The sequence below is a fragment of the Lissotriton helveticus genome, chromosome 3_2 (genome assembly GCF_964261635.1).
Source record: "Lissotriton helveticus chromosome 3_2, aLisHel1.1, whole genome shotgun sequence".
Taxonomy (NCBI): Eukaryota; Metazoa; Chordata; class Amphibia; order Caudata; family Salamandridae; genus Lissotriton; species Lissotriton helveticus.
Window position 1 is genome coordinate 358,850,281 of NC_136062.1, and position 25,674 is coordinate 358,875,954.

A 25,674-nucleotide genomic window follows, 5' to 3' on the forward strand; every position below is an offset into this window, starting at 1 on the left:
ACTTTTTGGCTACGTGTTTCTGGCTATATGTCCATGATTATTGCTATAGTATATGTATTTTTTTCATTGTCTTGACCATAACTGTTAGATATAAATGAAATGTGTCAAATACAAAATAAGACTTTGCCATGTAGGATGCACTTGTTGAAACCGTTCCATTTTTTGATTATAAGTTTCTACCACTATTATGCATTTGAAGACTTTATGTATGTTGTTTCTGGCTTGTACTTTTGATGGTTTACCTTGGTTATACAAATGAGTAAATAATAACATATAAAAAGTAACAACATCTAGGCAACAAGGTTTTTGTTTTTTTAAATGTAAACTAATACAGCACATCTAATGTAACATCTGTTCACGATCGTCCGCTGTTAATCACATGTACCATTTATGGAGGTGTCAACACACAAGTGCACTATTTAGAATAGTTTTCACGTAATACAATGGAATTTACTGTGAGAAAGATAATTTCACATTGAAATAAAGGTCAATGCATAATGTCTCATTGCAATCTAATGGCCAAAATGAATAAACATGTAAGAGAACCGCTAAACAAAATCAGAAAATATGAATCACAGCCAATACAAAGATTACCCTACTGAGAACTAACCAATTAGCGACACCCGGGCCACCACTTGTCTTAATACAATTTGGTGGACTTATGAAACGATATGGCCATAACGCACTTCTTTACAATGGATATGTATTTCTGTAACGTAAACCAGAAGGCAAGCCTAACTTGTACCAGACACCTGGCACTGAAAACTACTCTCACCAAGTCACCATAAACTAAACCTAAACTTTGCTCTGTGCGTCTACAACATTTCTTTGGAGTTGAGTCACTGTGAACGTATTTTGATGATTTCTCTGAAGATATTTTTGTATGCTGTCATTTTGTCATGTTGTCATTCTTCTGTAAAAATATACTTTTTTAACAAACTTTTTGCAGTGGATTCTCTGTAAAAATATTTTCTGGTCAGTTTTCTCTTTAACAAAATAATAACATACATTGTTTTAAAAATGAGCAACATAATGGTCTTGCTCTACAGTCAAATGTACTTTAGTTTACGCCAAAAAAGTGTCAGGCTGAAAGTTAAAAAGCCTGAAAGTAAACTCTGCACTGTGGAACACCATATAATGAAGGTATATATTTCAAAATTAATACATTGTATCAGAAACATTAACTATTGTCACCATATGATGTATAAGAAACACAAGAATATATCTTTCCTAATGAAATAGAAATGCTACACTGCGTCAGTTATGTAACTATTTTAGTTACAAATTTGGGTAAAAGTATACAAATAATTGTAACCATATAAGTGAAAACCCATACATTTAAACCAGCAAATGCTAGCCCTATGTTCATATAATTTAGGCATGTGTGTCTATTCCATTTCAATACACGTTAAACACTACAAAATGGAAGAGGGGAAATTGTGAGATAATGAGGTCAAAATATAAGGAAAATATGAAAAAATATTCATACAGATCTATAAAGTAATTTCAAGTGAATGTATACATTTTAATTTCCTGCTGTGACACATTAATGATTTTTTCAAGGTGACCTCTCTCCAGAGATAATGAATCCAGTCACTCACAGTAGATTTTTTCACAGATTTGGATCACTGTCTTGGTCACCAATAACATCCACAGTTCAAATGTTTCTCTCTCAAGAAAGCCTCAGTAAAAAGGTATCAATGTCCAAGATAATGAGCATATGTTGGTTTACCGAACATATATTGTGAACCTCACAGCGCAGCAGAATAATTGTAGTTTGCTGTCCTTGAATAGACTACGCACCCCAAAATTCAAACACATAATGAAATGCTCTTTGTTGGGGTAGGGAATGTTTAACTGTGAGGTCAGGGAGAATTTAAAGCGAAATAACATACGTTGTCAAATGAAAAACAAATTACAAATAAAAAAAAATTGAAAAAACAGAAAATTAGTTAAAGACTCTAAAAGCTTTTACAGAGTTCTTAACAATATCTAAATTGATGTTAAATACCCATAACGTATTATAAGAATGCTAGATATTAAATGATAAACTGATATAACGTTTTCCCTAGAAGTACTCCTTATCCAAAACAGAAAACGCTAGATGCTGTCTGGGGTTAACCTCCATCTGTCATCAACAAATGATCTTGAATTTGTAAAACCCCTTGCTTCAGAGCTCCTGAGTGGAAACTGGCTCAGCAGGCACTGCACACTGTAATGAAGGCATCAATCAAAGCCAAAGTACTATGTAATTGGGCATCATGTAAGGGCATACTTAAACCTGTCTAAAACACTGTTCCGTGTTAAGTAATGGAAACTTGAACGCGTGCTACATGACATAATTCTACAAATTCCTGTCTTTCAAGAATTGACCACATCTACATTCATCATCTCGATCTGGAGGACCAGACAGATGACTTTTGAGCAGATGCTCCTAACGCAGGGTTATTGGATGCCGTCTGCGTTGTACGAAAGCTTGCGTTCATGAAAGCAAAATTCTTGGGTCTAAGAAATTGTACAATCAAGAAGACTCAAAAGGAGATGTAGGGGTGCGTCCATGAGGAACTTGTGAACACTAAGTATAAAGATCAAACGCACAATATATTTCCATTTTCATTATGTCCTGTCTAGCACAGCATCGTTTGCGTGCCCACCAACGTTATCAGAATAGGTTTCCAGCCCAGTACCCAAGCTTACTTGCACAGCAAACGCAGACGATAGCCTAAATGCTAGGCTGCTATAGGAACGTTACCAGGCGCGTGCGCCTTTGAGTGCGCTTGCTAAAACACCAATCACAGTGAGCTAGGTATTATTCAAATAACGCTATTAGTGTCGCGTATGAAAATCATTTAAGCAAAACACCAAGATTCGTAGAACTAACGCTCTGTATTTTATGCTAGTCCTGCTGCTTTATAGAGAGACTGTTGTTACTGTCAGCGGCATAAAGAATTCTTAGGCCACAAGCTGGGTGCCTTGTATGATAAAGATGGACTGTCCTACACTTGTCTATGGGAAGAGGCAGAGGGGAGATTCCCATCACAGATCCTTAGGACAATCATCTAATTACTCCTAGTTACGATTCATTGCATACACATTTATCTCATGTGATACCCTGAAAATCTAGTACGTAAATATTTCTATCTATAGCTTACTTTCTTGCCATTGTATAAGTCCATATGCACTTAATCACATACTTTTAATAGCATCACTGGTCTTTCCAAAAAACGATCTTTCTTGGTGAAGCTGAATAAGGGCCAAGGGCGCAGCCCAGAATCTGGTGGAGGCAAAAGCATGCGGACGGTGGATACACTTAGAGTGTCAGATGACCTGGGTCGCCGAGCTTCCTCGGCAGCAGTCGGATAACCGATTCTTATGTACTTCTGGGGTTCGGGTCATTACATTTTATCAGATAGTGTTATATATTGTCGTACGGATATGTTGTCCATCCATAAAACTGTCACACGTATTTAATACCTTAACAACCGTCCTGAGATCCTCGAAGGCGGTTGCTCCCCACGCTGCTCCCAGCCCTAACCTGGTATCGTAGCGCTGCTCGCACTGCTTCTGCTGCACTCGTTTGATTTAAGCTGATCTGCCATTGCCTAATTGAAGACTGCGCACTGTTTCTTGATTAATTGGACATTGCTGCTTCTGCATTCGATTTCATTGCCCCGCTGTGCCGCTAGACTGCTCATTGGTTATTTATCAATTGCACATTGCTGCCTGTGCCTGCTTGCCGATTCGTGCCTGGTTGTGCCGATTTCACTGGTGTTGTGACCGCCATTGCCTTTACCTGTGCCCCAAGCTCGTCCTGGTCGCCTCTTGGCTTGCAGCCATTTTGTTGTTGTTGTTGTGACCCCCAGGCTGGCTCTCTGCCCCGCTCCCCGCCTCCCAGCTGACCCTCCCTCGCCCCTCCCCCTCCCACTATCCACATATGACAGATGCCTTTACACGCAGCGTTCACGCGCAGCGGTCACGCCCCATGCGCGCCGAAGGCGCGCCAAAGGTAAGCCCGTCTACGCCCGTCCGCGCAGGGACCGCGCCCAGCGCCAGACCCCCACAAACTCCTCTCCACCCGCATAACGTACGACGCCGCTTCCCTCTCCGCTCTCAACCCCGGCCGACTCCCAAATTGCTACCAAGCCGCCCCAGGACATACCCATGGACCCTTCGCCTGCCACTCCTGCAAGTTCGACCACATCAGAACCCACACCAAAACCACAAACTCCAAACAAAGCCCCGACACCAACCACCTAAAGTGCATCCTGCTCAACACCCGCTCAGTCCACAGACACTCCATTGAACTCTGGAATCTACTCAACACTACATCGCCGGACATCGCCTTCCTCACGGAAACATGGATGAACGCCTCTTCAGCGCCCGACATCGCCATAGCTATCCCAGAAGCCTACAAGATCATCCGTAAGGATCGCACCAACCAAATAGGAGGTGGCATCGCCATCGTCCACAAGAACACCATCCGCATCACGACCAGTTCTGATGATAACCTCGCTTCCGCCGAACACCTTCACTTCCAGATTCACACCGACCACAAAACCACACTCAGAGGCACCCTCATCTACAGACCACCAGGACCCCGCACACAATTTAGCGAAGACATCACAGACTTCATCAGCCCACATGCCCTCCCCTCCGAAAACTACATTCTACTGGGAGACCTGAACTTCCACATGGAAAAGAAAAACGACAATAACACCACCACCCTTCTGGATAACCTGTCCAACCTAGGACTCAAACAACTGGTAGATACCCCCACCCACTACGCCGGTCATACACTCGACCCTATCTTCACCTCCAGCAAGCACATCTCCTTCGATCACACCACAGCTCTCCATTGGACAGACCACTGTTGCGTTCACTTCAACTACAAAAAATCCACGACCCACAAGCCTCCACAACCTATTCCCCGAAGAAATTGGAACAAAATCACCACCGAACAAATACTCACATCGCTTCAACAAAATCCCCCCACTAAATCATCGGACCCGAACCAACCAGCCACTAACCTCACCCAATGGATCACCCATAGCGCCGACGAACTTGCTCCCCTCAAAAACAATCCTATCAAACAACACAGCAAAAAGGCCCCCTGGTTCAACGAGGACCTCAAGAAATCTAAGAAGCTCTGTCGTACCCTCGAGAAAACCTGGAGAAAAAACCCAACTACTGATAACCTAGCCACCTTCAAGAACGCCATCCGCAAACACCACCAACTAATCCGATCCACTAGGAAATCAGCATAGACTCGACAACAATGCCCAAAACAGCAAGGAACTATTCAACATCATCAAAGAATTTACTAACCCTACAGCCGGCACCAACAACATCTCTCCCTCCCAAGACCTCTGCGACTCTCTATCCTCATTCTTCCACAACAAAATCGCCGATATACATAACAGCTTTGACAACCAGCCCGAAGACATGTCCACTCCACCCATTTCCGATCCAACTCCGCCCTCCAACATCCTTTACTCCTGGAAGCCAATCACCACCGAAGACACCATCCACCTGATGAACTCCATCCACTCAGGATCTCCATCCGACCCATATCCCCACCACATCTTCAACAAAGCAGACTCCATCATCGCCCCCCACCTCCGCGACGTCATCAACTGCTCCCTCAACTCCGCTGCCTTCCCGGAAAAATGGAAACATGCCGAACTCAGCGCCCTTCTGAAGAAACCCACAGCAGACCCCACCGAACTTAAGAACTACCGCCCCATCTCGCTCCTCCCATTCCCCGCCAAAGTCATTGAGAAAGCCATCAATAGTCAGCTCGCCGCCTTCCTCGAATCCAACAAATCCCTCGACCCTTCACAGTCCGGCTTCCGAGCCAAACACAGCACCGAGACCGCCCTCATCGCAGCAACAGACGACACCTGAACACTATTGGACAACGGAGAAACAGTTGCCCTCATCTTACTTGACCTCTCCACTGCCTTCGACACAGTCTGTCATTACACCCTAATACAACGCCTTAGCAACGTCGGAATACAAGGAAAAGCATTGGACTTGAGCACCTCATTCCTCGCCGGAAGAACCCAGAGAGTCCGCCTCCCCCCCTTCAAATCAGAGGCCAACGAAGTCACCTGCGGCGTACCACAAGGATCATCACTCAGTCCCACCCTCTTCAACGTATACATGAGTCCCCTCGCATCCATCGCACACAAAGACAACCTTAACATCATCTCCTACGCAGACGACACCCAGCTGATCCTCTCCCTCACCAAAGACCCGAACACCGCCAAAACTAACCTCCACGAAGGAATGAAGGAAGTAGCCGAGTGGATGAAGAACAGCCGTCTTAAACTAAACTCCGACAAAACGGAAGTCCTCATCTTAGGATCATCCCCCTCTGCCTGGGCGACTCTTGGTGGCCACCGGCCCTAGGAACCGCACCCATACCTACGGACCACGCACGTAACCTGAGCTTCATCCTGGACTCCTCCCTATCGATGACCAGACAAGCCAATGCCGTCTCATCATCCTGCTTCAACATCCTACGCATGCTCAAAAAAGTCTTCCGATGGATCCCCACTGAAACAAGAAAGACGGTCACCCACGCACTTGTCACCAGCCGACTGGATTACGGAAACACCCTTTACGCCAGAACCACAGCCAAACTACAGAAAAAACTTCAACGCATCCGAAACGCTTCAGCCAGACTCATATTGGACATCCCTCGTCAAGCTCACATTTCCGGTCACCTGAAAGTTCTCCACTGGCTTCCAGTCAACAAGAGAATAACGTTCCGTCTCCTCACCCACGCACACAAAGCCCTCTATGACTTAGGACCTGAATGCCTCAACTCGAGACTGTCCTTCTACACCCCCACTCGCCAACTACGATCATCCAGCCAAGCCCTCGCCGCCGTTCCACGCATCCGCAGATCCACCATGGGAGGAAGATCATTCTCCTACTTAGCGGCCCAGACCTGGAATTCTCTCCCCACCCACCTACGCCTGACTCAAAACCACCTCTCCTTTAGAAAGCAACTAAAAACCTGGATATTCGATAAGTAAATACTCCCGCCTCCTCAAGCACCTTGAGACCCTCTGGGTGAGTAGTGCGCTATATAAATTCCAGAACTTGAACTTGAACTTGTCTTAAAAGTATACTATCTATTTCTCCCTCACGAGTCTATAGACCCCCCTCACTACTATGAAAAAAGTCTCTGAAGAAAATGTCAAATGTCTAGCAAGAAGGGCTTGATTGACTACAGGATGCCCAGGGGATTTCCTGACAGGGTGGAGGACAGGGGTCTACTATCAGGATTGGATGCCGTTAGAGATACTCAGGCCACCTAGCACCTGACTTGGTGCTGCTGGTGGTAAAGAATGCCCCTGGGTACTACAGCATGGCAGAGCATGAAGTATTGATATATTTCATTGGTTTTGCTTCAGAACTGCCTGCAAAGGCGTTGGCTTTAGTCAATATATTAGGGAAAACTTTTACGTAAAATATGTTTTTCCTCTTCAGTGGAGACCAATCATCTCCCAGTAATGAATAATTAATCAATTCTGATCCCTTTATACTGCAGGGGGCTCCTGCTAAAGGATCATTGGAAGGAAAGGGTCCCATTCCTTGCAATGTCCCTTTAGTAGGAGCCCCCTGCAGTACCTTGGCAGATTCCATTTTCATATCTGTATTCCCATACACACCCGTATTCCAATGGCCCTTTGGCAGTACCCTCCCCACCTCCGATGCACCATGCTTTATTACGTTTTCATCCACTTATCGCCATACAAGCCTATCCTTCCAATGTCCCTATGCTAGGAGCCCTCTGCCAATTGTGAACGTGTATATCCGAACTCACCCTAACTTCCAATGTCGGTGTGGGAGAGCCCCTGCCTCCACACCATGACACATTTTATTTTCCTCCCTTCTATCAAATGTCCCCTTGGAGGTAGTCCCTCACTAGACCAAGGCTTGTCTGCTTCTGTGTCCCGTATCGTCATACTCCAGTACATTGTCCCCATAGAAGTCCCCTACCACACCATAGCACAGTCCACTTCTGTCCCTGGCTCGTCATACACCTGCTTCCTTCTAACATCCTGAGGCAGGAGCTCCCTGCAGCATCACAGCATATTCCTTCTCCATCCCTGAAGCAATATCTACCTCCACTAACAACCCTCGTATCATCCTCAAAGCCCAACTGCGATAGCTATGCTGATGACACTCAAATAAATCTAAAGCTTCTTAGCTCATCTGATCTGGACTCCTGTGCTGTCGGAAAATGCTTAAAAGAGGATGTCTGATACCAACCTCAAGATCAACACCTTAAAAATGAAGGCTCTTGAGTGTATAACTGGGCAAATTCAACCGTCTGGCATCTACAACTAGGACCCCTGCCACCATACTCAGCCAAAGTGAGGAACTTAGGGATGGTGCATACATCACCAGTAAATCCAGTAAATCAATTGGCCATACAAAGTTTCCGTAAGACGAGATCTCACTAACGAATGTTCCCATATATGGGGCTCTAGCTTAGAGGTCCAAGCTATCATCGCACAAGTACTTTCTGCTTCACCCGGGAATGCTCAGACGCTCCTCTGGATATGTAAATGTTGGACTGCTTTTTCCAGTCTCGATTTTGTTTTGTCATTGGATGTGCCGTCTCTTGTTGGTTGTTCCTAGTGACAAGATGCTTCGGGTGGATGTGTATGTATTATTATTTTTATTCTACTAATATCAAAAAGAATATTAATACTCTTCCACCTTAACTATGCCGATGACATCATTACACCCCTATTATTACTTCAGAAACTACAGAGAATGGCTTCCTACAGGTACTCAACCTATCAATATGGAGCCACATCACAAGTGACCTTCGTTCCATATCCTGGCTTCCAATAGGTAGAATCATCACCTTTAAAGGAATGAATGCAGCTCACACATCCATCCCTGGCACTCAACCACTCTTCATTCTGCACAAAGGAGACACATGTTGCCAAGCTAGATCTCAAGCACTACTGACGCTACAGCCTGACTTTGGAACCGAATGACTGTATCAATATAGAGGACTGAAAATTACCTGCGATCTGGATGCCTCGTGCTGTCATTATAAACACAAGATGTGGCCTACGGTTGATAAGCAGGCTTGTGAGGCTGAGTCTACTCTTGCACTGTCTGCAACTCTTCAGACATACGAGCATCTCAACCGACTTCCCACATAGGTCCTTCGACATCGAATGCCAAATTTCTTAAAGAGTGCCAGGCTGGAATTAGAGCATTTTGTTGTCTCATCAGTGGCCTGACAAACTTTAAAATGTTACAATACACCACAATGGCATACAACCCTGCCGCCCAGTGTCCCGCTGACAGGATCCCCCTGAGACATTAGGGTATCTTCCATTCTCATCCCTGTATCTTCATACACCCCCTTCCTTTCAACGACCCTGTGGCAGGAGTTCGCTGCAACACTCTGGCACATTCCATTTTCTTCTTTTTATCTCCATACCCCTCCATCCGTACAGTATCCTGTGGTAGAAGTTCCTACCTCTGACCTCTTTTCACCCCCCAAACCCACCACACCATGGCACAACCCATTTTCATATCTTTGTCTCATATCCTTTCATGCTTGCAATGTCCTGCGGTGGGGGCTCCCACCACTGGCATCACTTCACCCTCTGGCCTCACTACACCCCCTGGCCTCACCTTACCCCGCCCCCCCCTAAATCCACTACACCATGGCACATTCCATTTTCTTCCCTTTGTCTCATACCCTTTCATCCTTGCAATGTCCTGCGGTGGGGGCTCCCACCACTGGCATCACTTCACCCTCTGGCCTCACTACACCCCCTGGCCTCACCTTACCCCGCCCCCCCCTAAATCCACTACACCATGGCACATTCCATTTTCTTCCCTTTGTCTCATACCCTTTCATCCTTGCAATGTCCTGCGGTGGGGGCTCCTACCACTGGCCTCACCTCACCCTTTGGCCTCACTACACCCCCTGGCCTCACTTCACCCCCCCTAAACCCGCCACACCATGGCACATTCCATGTTCTTCCCTTTGTCTCATACCCTTGCATCCTTACACTGTCCTGCTTTAAGAGCACCTACATCTGGCCTCACTTCCCCTCAGCCCCCATACCCGCCACACCTTGGCACATCCCATTTTCCTCTCTTTATCTCATTCCCTTCCATCCTTGCATATGTCCATCTGTTAGGAGCTCCTACTCCTGGTCTCACTCCCCCCCCCCCCCCCATACCCGCCACACCATGGCACATTCCAGCTCACAGCCCTGCTCTGCAAACCAAGGTGCCAGGAAACTTTGTGCAGGCGGAAATAGCTGCGATAAGTGAATATAAATAGCCAGGACGGACGGAAAGCATCTTGCTGGTGGACATGTTGAAAGGAGCGGAAATAAAACTGTTAAACAGCTACAGCATGAGCCAGCAAACGCCGGGCAGGCGTGACCCCGCAGAGCAGGGCGCCATGTTCTGTCAGTCTGCAGTCAGCGCGAGGCGAGAATTCGCATACTCAGCCGCCATGTTAAATCAGAAATCTAATTAATAAGCAGACTGACTAACAAAAAAACCACTGAAGAGAGAGAGCACGCTTGTGGACTGATAGCTACACAGAAAATACAATCCTTGTCTCACATTCCGGATGCACACTCAAAGCAGGAGTGCCTGCTTCACATCCACAGCAAGAGTGCCTGCTTCACACCCAAAGCGGGAGTGCCTGCTTCACATCCAAAGCGGGAGTGCCTGCTTCACATCCAAAGCGGGAGTGCCTGCTTCACATCCAAAGCGGGAGTGCCTGCTTCACAGCCAAAGCGGGAGTGCCTGCTTCACATCCAAAGCGGAAGCGCCTGCTTCTCACCCACAGTAGGAGTGCCTGCTTCACACCAAAGCAGGAGTGCCTGCTTCACATCCTAAGCAGGAGTGCCTGCTTTACACCCAAAGCAGGAGTGCCTGCTACACACCCAAAGCAGGAGTGCCTGCTTCACAGCCAAAGCAGGAGTGCCTGCTTCACAACCAAAGCAGGAGTGCCTGCTTCACAGCCAAAGCGGGAGTGCCTGCTTCACAGCGCTTCTCTACATCCCGATCTCCGAGGCCTGCTGGAACCTTAACTCCCATTACCCAAGTTTCATTGCCGGCCAGTTGGCTTCTTTGCCACATAACAAGCTCCAGTTTCTGCTAAAGACGTGTCCACCACATAGCAAGCAACAGTGGCTGCCGCCGGCCTCTCTGCGTTATAACCCTCTTCAGTGCCTGCTCCAGGGATCTTTACCAGCTAAGAAGCCCCTTTGCAGCTGCTGGCTCCATTGCCACACACCAAGCCTTAAAGGCTGCTTCTCTGTCATATAATCAACTTCTATGTCTGTTATAAACACACTTTCCAACTATAATAAGCTCCCACGCTTTCTGCAGGCTCCTTTACCAAAGCAACAGTGGTAAAGCCATTAGGCCTGGTGTTAGGTGTCAACCTGTTGGCTTTGGCAATACGTGTTTTGCTGTGTCATAATTTATTCACAACTTTATTTTTGGGGGGGAAGTAAATCTAAAAAAACATTGGCTGAAACCAAATATGTGTTTTTTGTCACTAATGGGAACTACTTTGTGAAACTGTGCTGCCTGTGAAAGGGCACAATGACGTCACTCACAGTGAAGTTAGCCAATGGATGAAGTGGGCTGACCCACTGCCCCATACTGTACGCTATAGTGGGTGGAAGAAAAATGTGAATGACATAATAACAGACCACTGGATGAAAAGGGGAGTGCATGCAGCAAACCGCATCTCATAGCAGGCATCAGTCACTGCTGCAGGTTTCAATGGCATGTAACTTCTAGTGTGTGCTAGAGGACTTTTTACGACTTCACCTGCTGCAGGTTCCTTTAACCCATAGGCTCTTAAATGGTAATCAGTGCTCGCATCACGCTCTTTGATGACATCATAGTCTTCAATGACTGAGGTGGGTTCGTTTTACATGAAATTAAATTAAATGAATTCGTACTTGTATAGCGCACTTACATCATGAGGCGTCTTGGCGCTGTACGCATACCGCTGTGGAACCCTTCCTGGTTTTTGCCTGTGAAATGCCCACTCCTGGGCACCCCCAAGGTGATGCCAGGCATCCCAGCGCATTTGGGGCCGTAGTGAAGGCTGCTAACCCCTTTGCCGCAGCAGACATTCCGCCGCGGTGCGGGGCGAATTTGACGCGTGCGCAGATTGGACGGCCCCCGGCGGCAGTCCGACGCACAAGCCCACCGTGAACCGTCCGACGCATGGAAGTGGCTAGCCATACACATGCACCAAGGCCTGCTGCAGTCTCCACTCCTTGACTCACTCATCATCAGTGCGGGTCGTTTATCTACGCGCAGGCTTCGATAGCCGCTCAGGCCTTCTTACCATTTAACTAGCTCTAATGCATGCCGCAGGCTCCTTTTCCACATTAGAAGCTCCAATGCCCGCTTCAGTCTTTTAAACTATGTCCGAGCCTTCAGTGCCATCAATGCCTCATCAAAAATATATAATCAATCTCTTGGCTTTTAGGAACATTTTAAAAACCTGGTTATTTAACTCTGCCTGACTTTAACATCGTATTGCATGGCCACTAGATTCTTGAGCCGAGATGAGGTTGCCTTTCCATTTAGCGCCAAGACACCTCCGGGTAGACGTGTGCTTTATAATCTTATTTAACATAACATAACAATGCAGACTCATTTTGCAGTAAAAGAGGAGCTTGCTGCAGGCTCAAAAACACCATAGGCCTGGATGCTTACTGGGATCTCCTTTACCACATATGCTTAAATGTCCGCTGCTATCTTCGTTACCACATAAGTGGCAACGCCTGCTCAAGGCTCCTTTACCACATCATAGGCGTCCGTGTGTAACGCTGGCTCTAGGACCAAAACACAGATTTCAGGGGCTGTTATTTTGTTGCATAATAAGCTCCAATAGCTACTACAGTCCCCTCAACTACTGAAGTTCTAAAGTTAGCAGCAGGCCTAGCTAAGACATAACAGGCTCTAATGCCTGTCGCTTCATTTGTACGCTCCTGAAGCGCATCAGCTCCAATGCATTCTCCATTGTGCAAGCTGCAAAGCCGGTTTCACACTCCGTTACCACCATTCACTGATCACCGCATGCGTGAAGCCCCTTTCCCATATCAATTGTCCCAATGTCTTCTACTGGTTCTCCTGCCACGTACCGTGCTCTAGTACAGATTTGGTTGTCATATTTGAGTTTTTGGCACATCATAAGCCCTTCAACATTTCCCTGACTACAGAGTTCCCTCTCTACCACAAGGCTGGCTTCCCAAATAGCCACTATTAGGCCACTAGGCCATTGAAGTCATGGTTGCTGAGAAGCCTGACCTACAAGTGACCTGTATGGAATTGGACTCAGGAGACTTTCTCTTGTCCACTGTAGGGCTGCAGTAAGTGAGAGACTAAGTAAATCTGAAGGCAGTTACTTGCCTTGCCAAGAGCATGGTGTTTCCAATCAACTTTTCCTCACAGTTAACGTGGCGACAAGACACAAACAGAGGTGGTAAATCTATAAAATCATTTGTGGATATATCTCGAAACAGATGATGTCAGGGCCTTCTGGTTTGCTGTCCTGAGCATCATGTTTACGGGTTTGTTAATAAAGACCTATCTGTTTAGCAAACTGTAACCCAGACTAAACATCAAACTTTACCGAGTTTTATTGCACCATGTCAAAGTTCCTAGGTCACCTCTACTCCCCCAGATGGAGCATGGCCTGCTCAGCCTTGCTAGCTCAAAAGTTTTGAAGCCCAAATAGGAGCCTTTGACACCCTGGAGCAGTCTACAGGTATTAAAGAGCTTGTAAGCAACATGTATTGACCTCATAAAGGTTCACTAGCCAGTGGAGGTCTGACATTCACTAAGAGCACACTTTTGAGGTGTCAACAATACTAGATACATTCCATATCAAAAGCCCTGCAACTTTCCTCTCAATCTCTGCCACCCGTCACCAACCACGCTGATCCTCAAGCTCACAAGTCCACCTAAAAGGAAGTGGTCCTTTTTCTTTGATCCCAAGGTGGTTTTCTTTCTGTAAAAAATACTACTAAATAAAACAAGAAAACAAAAACAAACCTAGACCATGGACTCGTGCTTGGCCAGTGAAGAATGTGTTCCGCTGACTTCCACCGACGTTAATACATCCTTATTCCTTACACATGGAGAGCGTAACTAACCAAGGTCCTACCAACAAACTGCGAGCGATCTACCACTCACTACCAGCTTGCGGAACGTCCACACTGAATGCCAGGGGCAGGTGGGCACAGGCCAGCAGTCCAAGGCCCTGGAGGATGAAATTCCTTAGGGCAAAAATTGATGGCTTTGCAAGGCCTGGCAAAGTTAGAGGAAACTTCAGTGTATTCCAACGAAATAAGAGGTGATCCTTGCTCGCCTTACGTGGTCTTCAAGTTGGAGCTGGGCAAGCTCTGGAGTAACTCAGGAGGATAAGTCATGTAAATAACATCAAAGCATGCCCCCCTGCAGTCTCTCTGCACCCCACTTCCACAGTGTGTGCATTTTGTACTCCCTGCCCCCCAAGTTCCAACTCCTGTCTCCACTCCTCTGTACTAAATGTTCATCTCTTGTCTTTCCACTGTCCCTTGGTGAGTTGCTCTTGCACTGCCCTCTTATATTCCTGATTTACCCCTGGTGCAACATCAAAGGGCTATTCTTGAAATCCTATAGCCCCCGCCCAGCAAACCCATCACTCTGGCGAGAAGGAACTCGTTTTATTCTACTCCCTCCCCCCCTTTTCAGAGAGTTACTGATACACCCCACAGCCACCCACCGGAGGAGGGCAGAAAAAAATGTTGACGGAGTGAAAAGGTTTCTGAGAAATTATATACAAAAACAAACGAAAGCCATTTTCTCCTCCGGAGGGTGCACTGAGCAGCCAGGCAGCTCAATTCGGTCGATTATTTTCAGCGCGAAAACCCATTTCTGCCACTGCGGTGAGGGGAAAATGACAAATTAAAATGTCAGGCCACAGGCGAGATTGGCCTCTGCCGAAGAATGGAACAGAAATGTAGGCCACGAGCCGGAATTGATACATTAAAGAAGGTTTTATATTGTAGGTCGTTTTCTATTTACTAATTAAACTTTGTATTGCATTTATAGACGGCATAATACATACACATCAAAAACACATCAAGCAGCCGGCAGCAACGTCAAACACATGAAAGCAGGAAACAGTAATGCACGGTTAGTGTCCAAAACTAAAGTGCAAAGGTACCCTGCACCCTACGTGACTTCTACCTCCGAACATACACACCCCAACACCAAAACCACGCAAGAGAGAAGATTGGTTGGGTTAACTGCAAATATGTACCTCAAATCTACAATAGTCTACTCAAGAAAACCCTGTGGATACTGCTAGTGTTATGACTTTTGAAAAAGTATTCGAAGGGACAAATGATATGGAAGGCAGCATCGTTACTGGCTATGGGGTCTGTGCCACCGGGTTTAAATATGGCACGCCCGGCTGCCCCCTAAAGATTACCAGATTTGGAACCCTGACCAGAAGTTACTTACTCAATTCCCATAAGTCTTGCTAATAGATTTAAGAACCTTACTCAACAACTAGAAACCCAACGGGCTGTCTTACAATGGATGCTTTGGGATACAGTGATGGACGACAACAAAAGTGGCGTTAGCCACTCAAAAATAAAATGTCTGCCCCCAGACTGCACGGTGTATACACGCTGCATGCATCTGCCCCCCTCGATTAACGCCACATTCTGGTCTCGCCTTCATGGGTGAGCCCATCTCTGCTAGTGCCCTCCGGAGTGAAGAGTCTGAGGATGAGCGTGGCTCCTAGACGCGAAGGCCAGACTCCATTCAGCGTTCTGTGACATTGCACCAGTGCAGTGGTCCAGCACAACGCATACGTTGGAGAGTTGATGAGAGCAGAGGAGAAGCAATCAGGTGGTATATACAGAACCCCAAATTTGCAAATCACGTCAAGTACTGTTTGCAGCTTGTAAGGACCTGTCAGCCAAGTAGGGGCTGATGTGTACTTCTTGCAACGGTAAGATACCCACTATCATAGAGTGGGCTTCGGTGAAGACTTTAGGGGATGCATGCAAGACACTTTGCTATTTGTTGCACTGTTATTGCTGACACTATTGAAAACGTGAAGTTCAACTGCTGTTCAAACGGGGCGTGGAAGTAGGCCTACTGAAGTGCCGTTGAGTACAACCACCTCTCTCCGATGGAGGCCACAACAAGCACTTGGGTCATCACTCCGAAGATTGAGGATGCTATCATATCGTTGAGGGAGGAAGGTGCAAAGGATGGGGCACATCCCTCCTGGATTTATGATGTAGGGAAATAGCCAGTTCCCGCCAAGCCCAGGAACACACCAAGGTGTACGGTGTCTTTCTAAACCAGAGGAGGGTTTGAGTCTATCGAGGCCAGGTCGAAGTGGAAACCACATTAGCCAATATACAAGATCCATGACAATTTTAATTAAAAATATGTTTTAAAGGTAAAGGTTTGTGGCAAAAACAACAAAGCCAAATATTATTCCGAAATAAACCATTGCTGTGTGGAACCGACGACTGTGATCTGTTTTGCCCTCCTATTTTGAACTCTGTAGGTTTGTTGCTAAAGACTGCTGTGAATGGTGTAGACCTTCTTGCTGTCCTCTGTCGGTACTGCTTGCTATAGGACGAGTAGCGCGTGTTCCTGCTAGCCGCGCAGTAGTGATAGTTGTGCACAAGAGCACAAAGGTATCTCAAGGTGATTGTTTCAGCAGTGCCTCTTGCCCACATCTGTCCCCCTCAAAGCCTAGAAGGAAGGAGAGATGAAAAATAGGAGAACTAGGGGAAAGAAAAAAAAGCTCATGGATGGTGTGGTCTTGCCTTGCTAGATGGTACGACAACACACTAACGACAGCTGGACCAATGCATTGAATGGAGACCATATGAGAGCGGGACGTGCATCAGTGTAGAGTGTCTCATAAATCCCTGTATTGCGTGGAAGGCATAATACTGCTTACTAAGGGCTCTGTGCCATTGCTTGCTGTGGGCAGCGTAGCAATTCTTGCGGTGTAGTACTTCTTGTTGGGTAACACTGCTCGCTATCAGTGACCTAAATAGATTGCTGTGAGCGGAGTAGTCCTGTGCATAGTGTGACCCGTGAAGCTCTACTTGACGTGAGCTGTGTAGACCTGCTGATATTTCTGTGATCTGCAGTGACCTCCATGGAGTGAACTGTGAGGCTCTGCTTACTGTAAGTGATGTAGTAGTTATGTTTGCTCTGATCTGCATAGATTTGTTGTTGCTGTGAAGCTCTGCTTGCTGTGAGTTGTGTAGGTATGTACTGTAAGCCTTGATGTCGTTGGTGTGCGCCACTGAGACCAGCATGGTGACCCATGAAGCTGTCTTGTTGTAAATGATGTAGGTATGTTTGCTCTGTTCTGCATAGACTTGTAGGTGGCGTGAGCTATGAAGCTCTGCTTGCTGTGAGTAAAGTAGGTATGTTCACTCTGGACTGTAAGCCTTGATGTTGTTAGTGTGCGTCACTGAGCCATGAAGCTGTCTTGTTGTAAATGATGTAGGTATGTTTGATCTGATCTGCATAGACTTGTTGTAGGTGGCGTGAGCTGTGAAGCTCTGCTTGCTGTGAGTAAAGTAGGTATGTTCACTCTGGACTGTAAGCCTCGATGTGTTTGGTGTGCGCTGCTGAGCCCTGCATGGTGACTAGGGGTGAGCGGAATTTGCGTAGTCGCGCTACGCAAAGCTCTGCGAAACGGTAAAAAATCTCCATGAGCAAGTTCTGCGATCCCGCGGAATTGCTTGCCCCGCCCATTCACAATGCTTTTTTCCTGTTCGCGAACGCTGTTTGCATGTTCGGGGGGGAAATATCTCACGAACACGCATTTTAAAAGTGCGAACAAGCAAAAAATTCTGCGAAGTCGCAGATTGCAGAATTTTTGGCAACGCGAAATTACCCAAATTCTTCAAATTCCGTGAGTGGAATGGAATTTATCGTCCAGGCATAATGGTGACCCGTGAAGCTGTGAGCTGTGTAGTCCTGCTTGTTACATACTGGGTAACTATCTGCAGGGCTGTGTGATCTCTGCAATGCATAAGCTGGGTAGTCGTGCTTGTTGCATGTAGGGTAGTACTGATTACTGGGAGCAGCGTTCTGTAAACCAGCACTAGTTGCTGGCAGCTGTTTATTACTGTTCACGGTGTATTGTAGACCTGCTCCCTACGAGCAGTGAATACTGCTCATGACTGGTCTGGCTGTGGTGTGTAGCACAGTTTGATCGAACTGCGACGCCCTGTTTACGTCGAGCTGTCCAACACTGCTTCTTAAGGCCTGTAACACTGCTAGCTGTAAAGTATCTGTCACAGACAGCTGTAATGTGTGCATCCCTGTATGTAGGTACGAACACATGTATGTGCTTAGTGTGAAGAGCTGTTGCGTGTCCCCTGTTGGCCGTGAGCTGTGTAGCCCAACGTTTGTGTGAGAGTTGTGTAGAACTGCTTGTTGAGGACAGTCCAACAATTCCAGGCATAGGGCGCGTAGCTCTGCTTAGAGTAAGCTATGCAGAACTGGGATGCATTGTATGCAATGTCGCTTCTTTACTGTTACCTGGGTAATTCAGAGTATTGTGAACCATGTGTGTAGCTATATCTGTGGTCTGTTGTGTAACCATGCTACAAATACACTCTAAATGTGCTTGCTGTGAGCTGTGTAGACCTCGGCTTTGCAGTTCTACTTAATGTGAAGTGTGTACTTCCACGCATTGTCAACACCCCATGCTGTGTAGTATTGCTGCCTGGCTGTGGGTTCTATGCTGCTGCTTGCTGCAATCAGTGCTGTGCTGTTTGCTATGAGCTGCGAGCTGTACAACGCGGCTTCCTGTGGCCCGTGCAGCCCCGCTTCATTTCCTGCTGTGCGTTGTCTAGTGCTGCTGGCCATGAGGTGTTTAGCTCTGCTTGTTCTGAGATGAAAAGCACGGCCTCTTTTTTTGTATTTCCTTTATTTCGTTTTTAGGACCGGCAGTAAATTAACTAAGCCCCCTGAAAGCAGAATTCTATGCACCAGGGCAGACTCCAGGACCCAGACATTGTAATATTTTCAAATGTTTATTTTCCAACGAAGGTCTGTATCAACAAATTCTAAGAAAATACCGTCATTTACAGTCTGCCTTCCCAGTGTGTGTTATTTCGATTTACTTCCAACAATTCCTGCTGGTTTTCCAGTAAACTGCAGGCTGAGCAGTGCAGCAAACAATATTTAATCAGCGGCTGCGCATGCAGGGCGCACGGATCCAGGCCCACCCCATGCACAGCCGAATGCAGATGAGCAAACTCTAGGGGCCGAAGACACCGGGGCTGACGCACAAACTAATGACTGTGTCTAAACTACAACACGCACTAATAGGATTCAATTAGATTACAATACGGACAAAAAGAGCCTGATTTGAATTTCTAATATTGGTTGATGCACTCATGGAAGAATGCCAAACATGACGGCGGAATCTATTTTCTAGAAAGCAGATTTAATTAATTGTAAGCATTATTTCCCCTGTGCCACGCTCATCCCGTCTGGAACGGGTTGTGTCTTGTAGTTTCTTCCATTCTATTCTGTCCTTATTTATCCCCCCTGGCTGCTGTGATTAGAAGCAGCTGTAGGTGTGAGTGTGGGCCGAGATCAAGTAAAGAGGCAGTACTGTCATCTTCAGATTCCATGCCCATTCAAACTGTGGCCTCTCTGGTGAGAATGTTGGTATGGGTGTCCACTTACTGGGCAAGTTAACCCACACCTGCCCAACCTTGAACCAAGAAACTCAAAGGTGGTATCAACTTGAGCATCGAGTAACTGCTTCCAACCTGCATCATTGTAGGTAGTCACGGTGGCACTACTACTCATACGCTACTACCTTCTTACGAACACGCAGAAGAACAGAGAGGAATGCAGAGGCTTACCGACCTATGTGTAATGCCTCTATAAGGACAAGGAAGGCCAAGTCGTCTAGGACCCTACACTTATTGGATGGGGAAGACGACCGCATTGACTTCTCTCCTGGACCCCTACTCTGGAGGTATGCAGTAGTGTTTTCACTGCTGAGCTTTTCAGGATTGGCTGTACTTTTTTTTTTTTAAAGGAAGATAGACTTTTTCAGACTAGGAATGAAGTGGGTTGGTCAAAGTTGATTCTAGACTAGCTGAGATGGTACCAAATGGGCATATGGACTATTCCAGAATGTCTGTGGATATTGTGGGTGGATCAGAGGTTATTCCTGGCTGGCCACACTTGCTGGGTTGGATTGTGGAATAATCCTGCCTGTAGGTGTTTATTCTTGACTGGCTGAGATTGCTCTAGTTGGGAATGTGGACTATTCTCGACTCACTGTGGCTGCTGTCAGTGGATCAGAGTATATTCTTAACTGGCTGCACTTGCTGTAGACTGGACTGTAAACTGTGGACGTTGTGGGTGGGTTAAAGGTTATTCTTGACTGGCTGAGATTGACCTGGGTGGGAATGTGGACTATTCTTGATTTACTGTGGATGTTGTGGGTTGGTCGCGGGTTTTTCTTGACTGGCTGCACTTGCTGGGGATTGGATTGCGAACTGTTCCCGACTATGGATGTTGTGGGTGGGTTAAAGGTTATTCTTGACTGGCTGAGATTGACCTGGGTGGGAACGTGGGTCATTTACGACTGCCAGCTCTGGCTGAGATAGGAGCTGGTCATTGCTAGCTGAGTTGCTGTGGTGAGATTGCGGCCAATTCAACAGAGAAAGATTGATATAATGGCGACTGAGTATTTATGAATTGCTAGATTTGCCTTAGTGGTGACTGTGCATACTCATAATTAACTAGGCTTGTCTTGAATGTAACCGTGGGCGATTATGGAATGGCCTGCTTGTTATGGTCGCACTGTAGGTTGTGGGGTAGTGTGTAGGCCCTTTCATGATGGGTTCTGGTGAATAGGAAGGTGACTATTTGTCATTGGTTGTTACAACTATAATATGTAATTGTGACTAAGTCGCAGTGGTGGAATCCATGTGCGTGACGAATGCGGTAAGACTGGAATATGTCCATGGCTTCCTTTTTTTGCTCCTGTAGTGAGACTGGGGCTAATCATTATTGTCCACTAATTTTATGGAATGGTTTAGGGGCAATTCCTCACAGTTTGTGGATCTATGGGTGGTATAGGTGGCCGTTCGCGATTGGCTGGAAATGTGATTGGGGACTAGTCATAATTGGCTGTGTGGGTATGATTATGGTCTATACAGGACAGACAGAATGATGGGGTGAAATCGAGGGAGGTCTAGTCGTGATTGGCTGTGGGAGAGGCGCTGTTTTTGATTCGATATGATGGAACTAGGTTCTACTAATGATTGGCATTAAACGCTATATGCGGAAAACTCGAGGCTATTTATGATTGCCGGTGATTGTTTTGGTGGGGCTGGGAACTAGTCACGATTGGCTGTGGATGCTACAGGTTGACTGTTTGCTATTCAAGCCTGGCTGATGTATAAGAGTAGGCGCTACTGGGTGGGATGTACGACATTACAACGCATGCTTTTACCACGCATGCTTTTACATCGCGGTTTTTACAACGCATACCATTACAACGCATAGCGCTTTGGGGTGCTGGATAGTGAATAGTTTAATTTACTATTCCAACTCCAGTCCCCGTGGACACTAGGGAAGGTTATTGGATAGTAAATTAACCTATTCCCTATCCTAGAGCGCCCCCCAGCGCAATGCGTTGTAATGGTTTGCGTTGTAAAAGCTGCGATGTAAAAGCATTGCGTGGTAAAAGTTGCGTTGTAAGTGATGTTTCCCTACTGGGTGATATTCATGGATGGCACAGACTGCTAGAGGGTAGAACTAGAGGCGGGCCCTCATTGGCTGGGGCTGGTGTGAGTAGAGTGGGTAGTATCTGGCAGTAAACTACTATGGGAGTCTGGATATTTCTCATGCTGGTTCTGGGTGCTGTTGTTGGCACTCGGAGCTTTTCATTATTGGCTGTGGATGGTCACTTCTTTCTATGATCAATCAGTCAATCAAACAAGACTTGTAACGCACGGGTTATTACCCGTGAGGGTATCCCGGCGCTAAGGAATCTTGCTGCAAAGGCTCAGTCGAACAGCCAAGCCTTGAGTCCTTTCCTGAGTTCCAGCAACGAGGGTAAGATCTGGAGGTGAGGTAAATGTAAATGTAAATCCAGTATTTGTAAAGCGCTAACAGTTACCCGGAGGCATCTCGGCTATGGGGGCCGTTGGGAAGATTAACCTCATTGCTGCTGGCGACGTCCAGTGGACGTCGCGTGCACTACCTCGGTAGTGCTGCGCACGCAGCTCCGCCCGCGCAATAGAACGTTCCGCACTAGGTACTGGGCTGACCTGCCGCCGGTGCCAGGGATCGAACCATGGCCCCCAGATACCAGCGTCATTCGCCCTGGCCCCAGCACCACTCCTACTACTCCTTCGGGGTAGGAGGAGTGACTTCCACTGTGGTGATGTATGTGAGGGGTATGAGCGAAGTGAATGGAGGCAGAGTGCAGGAATCTGGATAGTTGGTTTGATACTAGCAATGGGAGTTTTCTGATCTTTTGGCCAGATGCCTGGAGAGGTGTTTAAGGGCTCTAGTGCTGCGTAATTTTATTCATGCACTGCCACCTTTATAGGAAGCTATCTGACCTTGGGGATGAAGACTGGTGAGAACTGCAACAAGAACGCCCACACACTTGCAAAAAAAACACAGCAGTGAGACTACTTAATGTGACTTTTTTACACCATATTTAAAAGGTGCACTTGATTGACGCAAAAATATCCATAAAGCGATTTATGCCACAACACTAGGCTGACAATACCGACCACTGCCCCGAGTCTGTCGAAAAACAATGCAAGAGCCAGTTAGAAGCAGCCCTTAAAGAGAGTGAGGACAGGAGGGACCCTGCACCCATGGACTCTTAGGAACACCCTGCCTATGTGGACACGAGTCTTGAGTTGAGGAGACAAATCTGGGCTCCTTTAATCGCATTAATCTATTGCTGCTTAGTCCACTGTAGCGCTAGGAGACCCTCACGGGTGAATAGTCCGCTATATAAACCCCTGATTGATTCTTTGATTGATAAATATGTTCCTGACATATTGTTTTATTTACGATTGACACCCTTACAGTATGAATTGTGGGATCGCGTCCTCACATCAGAGTTCAGGTTTAATAATTATTTCAAATAACTGAACACCTTTCTCTTTTCCATGCAATTTCCTCCATCCTGATTCAACACTCACCTTCTACGCTAACTTGTGATCTACACATTTCTCCTGTTCTTGTCCTATTATGTTACCCTGAATGCTCTAGTTTGCCAAAATCTGTGCCTCCAGTATAATCCCACACTCTAAAGTCAATGCTCCATTTTAATCTCTGTATAATTGTTGTAAAGATATGTAAAAATGTAAGCACTCCTCCATTTCATGTTAGAATGAACACTTTCCTACTCCTACATGTAACCCTACATGCTGTTCTTGTAAAGGCCATCTCTAACCTGTATGGGTATAGGGCATCTCTAACCTATATGGGTATAATACACCTCAAACCTGTATGCATATCTCTAACCTGTATGGGTATTCACTAACCTGTATGAGGCATCTTTAACCTGCATGGGTATAGGATATCTCTAACCTGTATAGGACATATCTAACCTGTGAATATAGGACATCACTGACCTACCTGTATAGGACAAATCTAAGCTGTGAGTATAGGACATCTCTAACCTTTATAAGACTTATCTAAGGTGTGAGTATAGGATATCTCTAACCTGTATATGACATATCTAAGCTGTGAGTATAGGACATCGCTAATCTGTACAGGACATATCTAACTGTTAGTATAGGCCATCACTAACCTGTATAGGATGTATCTAATCTGTGAGTAAAGAACATCACTAAACTGTATAGGACGTATCTAAACCGTGAGCATAGGACACAACTAACCTGTATAGGGCGTATCTAAACTGTGAGTATAGGACATCACTAACCTGTACAGGACATATCTAAGCTATGAGTATAGGACATCTCGAACCTGTATATAACATATCTAAGCTGTGAGTATAGGACATCACTATCCTGTATAGGACATTTCTAAGCTGTGAGTATAGGACATATCTAACCTGTATTGGACATATACAAGATGTGAGTATAGGACATCTCTAACCTGCATAGGACATATCTAACCTGTGAGTATAGGACATCTCTAACCTGTATAGGACATATATAACCTGTGAGTATAGGACATCACTAACCTGTATAGGACATATCTAACCTGTAAGTATAGGACATCATTAACCTGTATCGGACATAGGTAACCTGTGAGAATAGGACATATCTAAGCTGTGAGTATAGGTTATCTCTAACCTATATAGGACATATCTAAGCTGTGAGTATAGGACATATCTAACCTGTATAGGAAATATATAAGATGTGAGTATAGGACATCACTAACCTGTTTAGGACATATCTAATCTGTGATTACAGGACATCTCTAACCGGCATTGGGCATATCCAAGCTGTAAGTATATGACATCTCTAACCTGTATGGGACATATCTAACCTGTGAGTATAGGACATCACTAACCTGCATCGGACATATCTAAGCTGTGAGTGTAGGACATATCTAAGCTGTGGTTAGAGGACATCTCTAACCTGTATAGGACATATCTAACCTGTGAGTATAGGACATCACTAACCTGCATCGGACATATCTAAGCTGTGAGTATAGGACATCACTGTATCTTTTATGTAACGCATGTAATCCTTACTCTTTATGTTTTGCAACTGGTTCTTATGTAAAGCGCTCTGACACCTTCGGGTAAAGTTTGCGCTATATAAAATCGCATTAAATAAAAAAAAAAATTAAAAACCTGTGAGTATAGGACATCACTAACCTGTATAGGACATATCTAACCTGTGAGTATAGGACATAACTAACCTGTATATGACATATCTAACCTGTGAGTATAGGACAGCTCTAACATGTAGAGGACATATCTAAGCTGTGATTATAGGACAGCTCTAACCTGTATATGACATATCTAACCTGTGAATATAGGACATCACTAACCTGTATAAAACATATCTAATCTGTGAGTATAGGACATCACTAACCTGTATAGGACATATCTAACCTGTAAGTATAGGACATCACTAACCGGTATAGGAAAATCTAACCTGTGAGTATAGGACATCACTAACCTGTATAGGACATATCTAACCTGTGAGTATAGGACATCACTAACCTGCATAGGACATACCTAAGCTGTGAGTATAGGACATATCTAAGCTGTGAGTATTGGACATCTCTAACCTGCATAGGAGATATCTAACCTGTGAGTATAGGACATATCTAACCTGTATAGGACATCACTAACCTATATAGGACATATCTGACCTTTGAGTATAGGACATCTGTAGCCTGTATAGGACGTATCTAAAAAGTGAGTATAGGACATCTCTAACCTGTATACTAAGCTGTGACTATAGGACATCACTAACCTGTATAGGGCATACCTAACCTGTGAGTATAGGACATCACTAACCTGCATAGGACATACCTAAGCTGTGAGTATAGGGCATATCTAAGCTGTGAGTATAGGACATATCTAACCTGTATAGGAAATATATA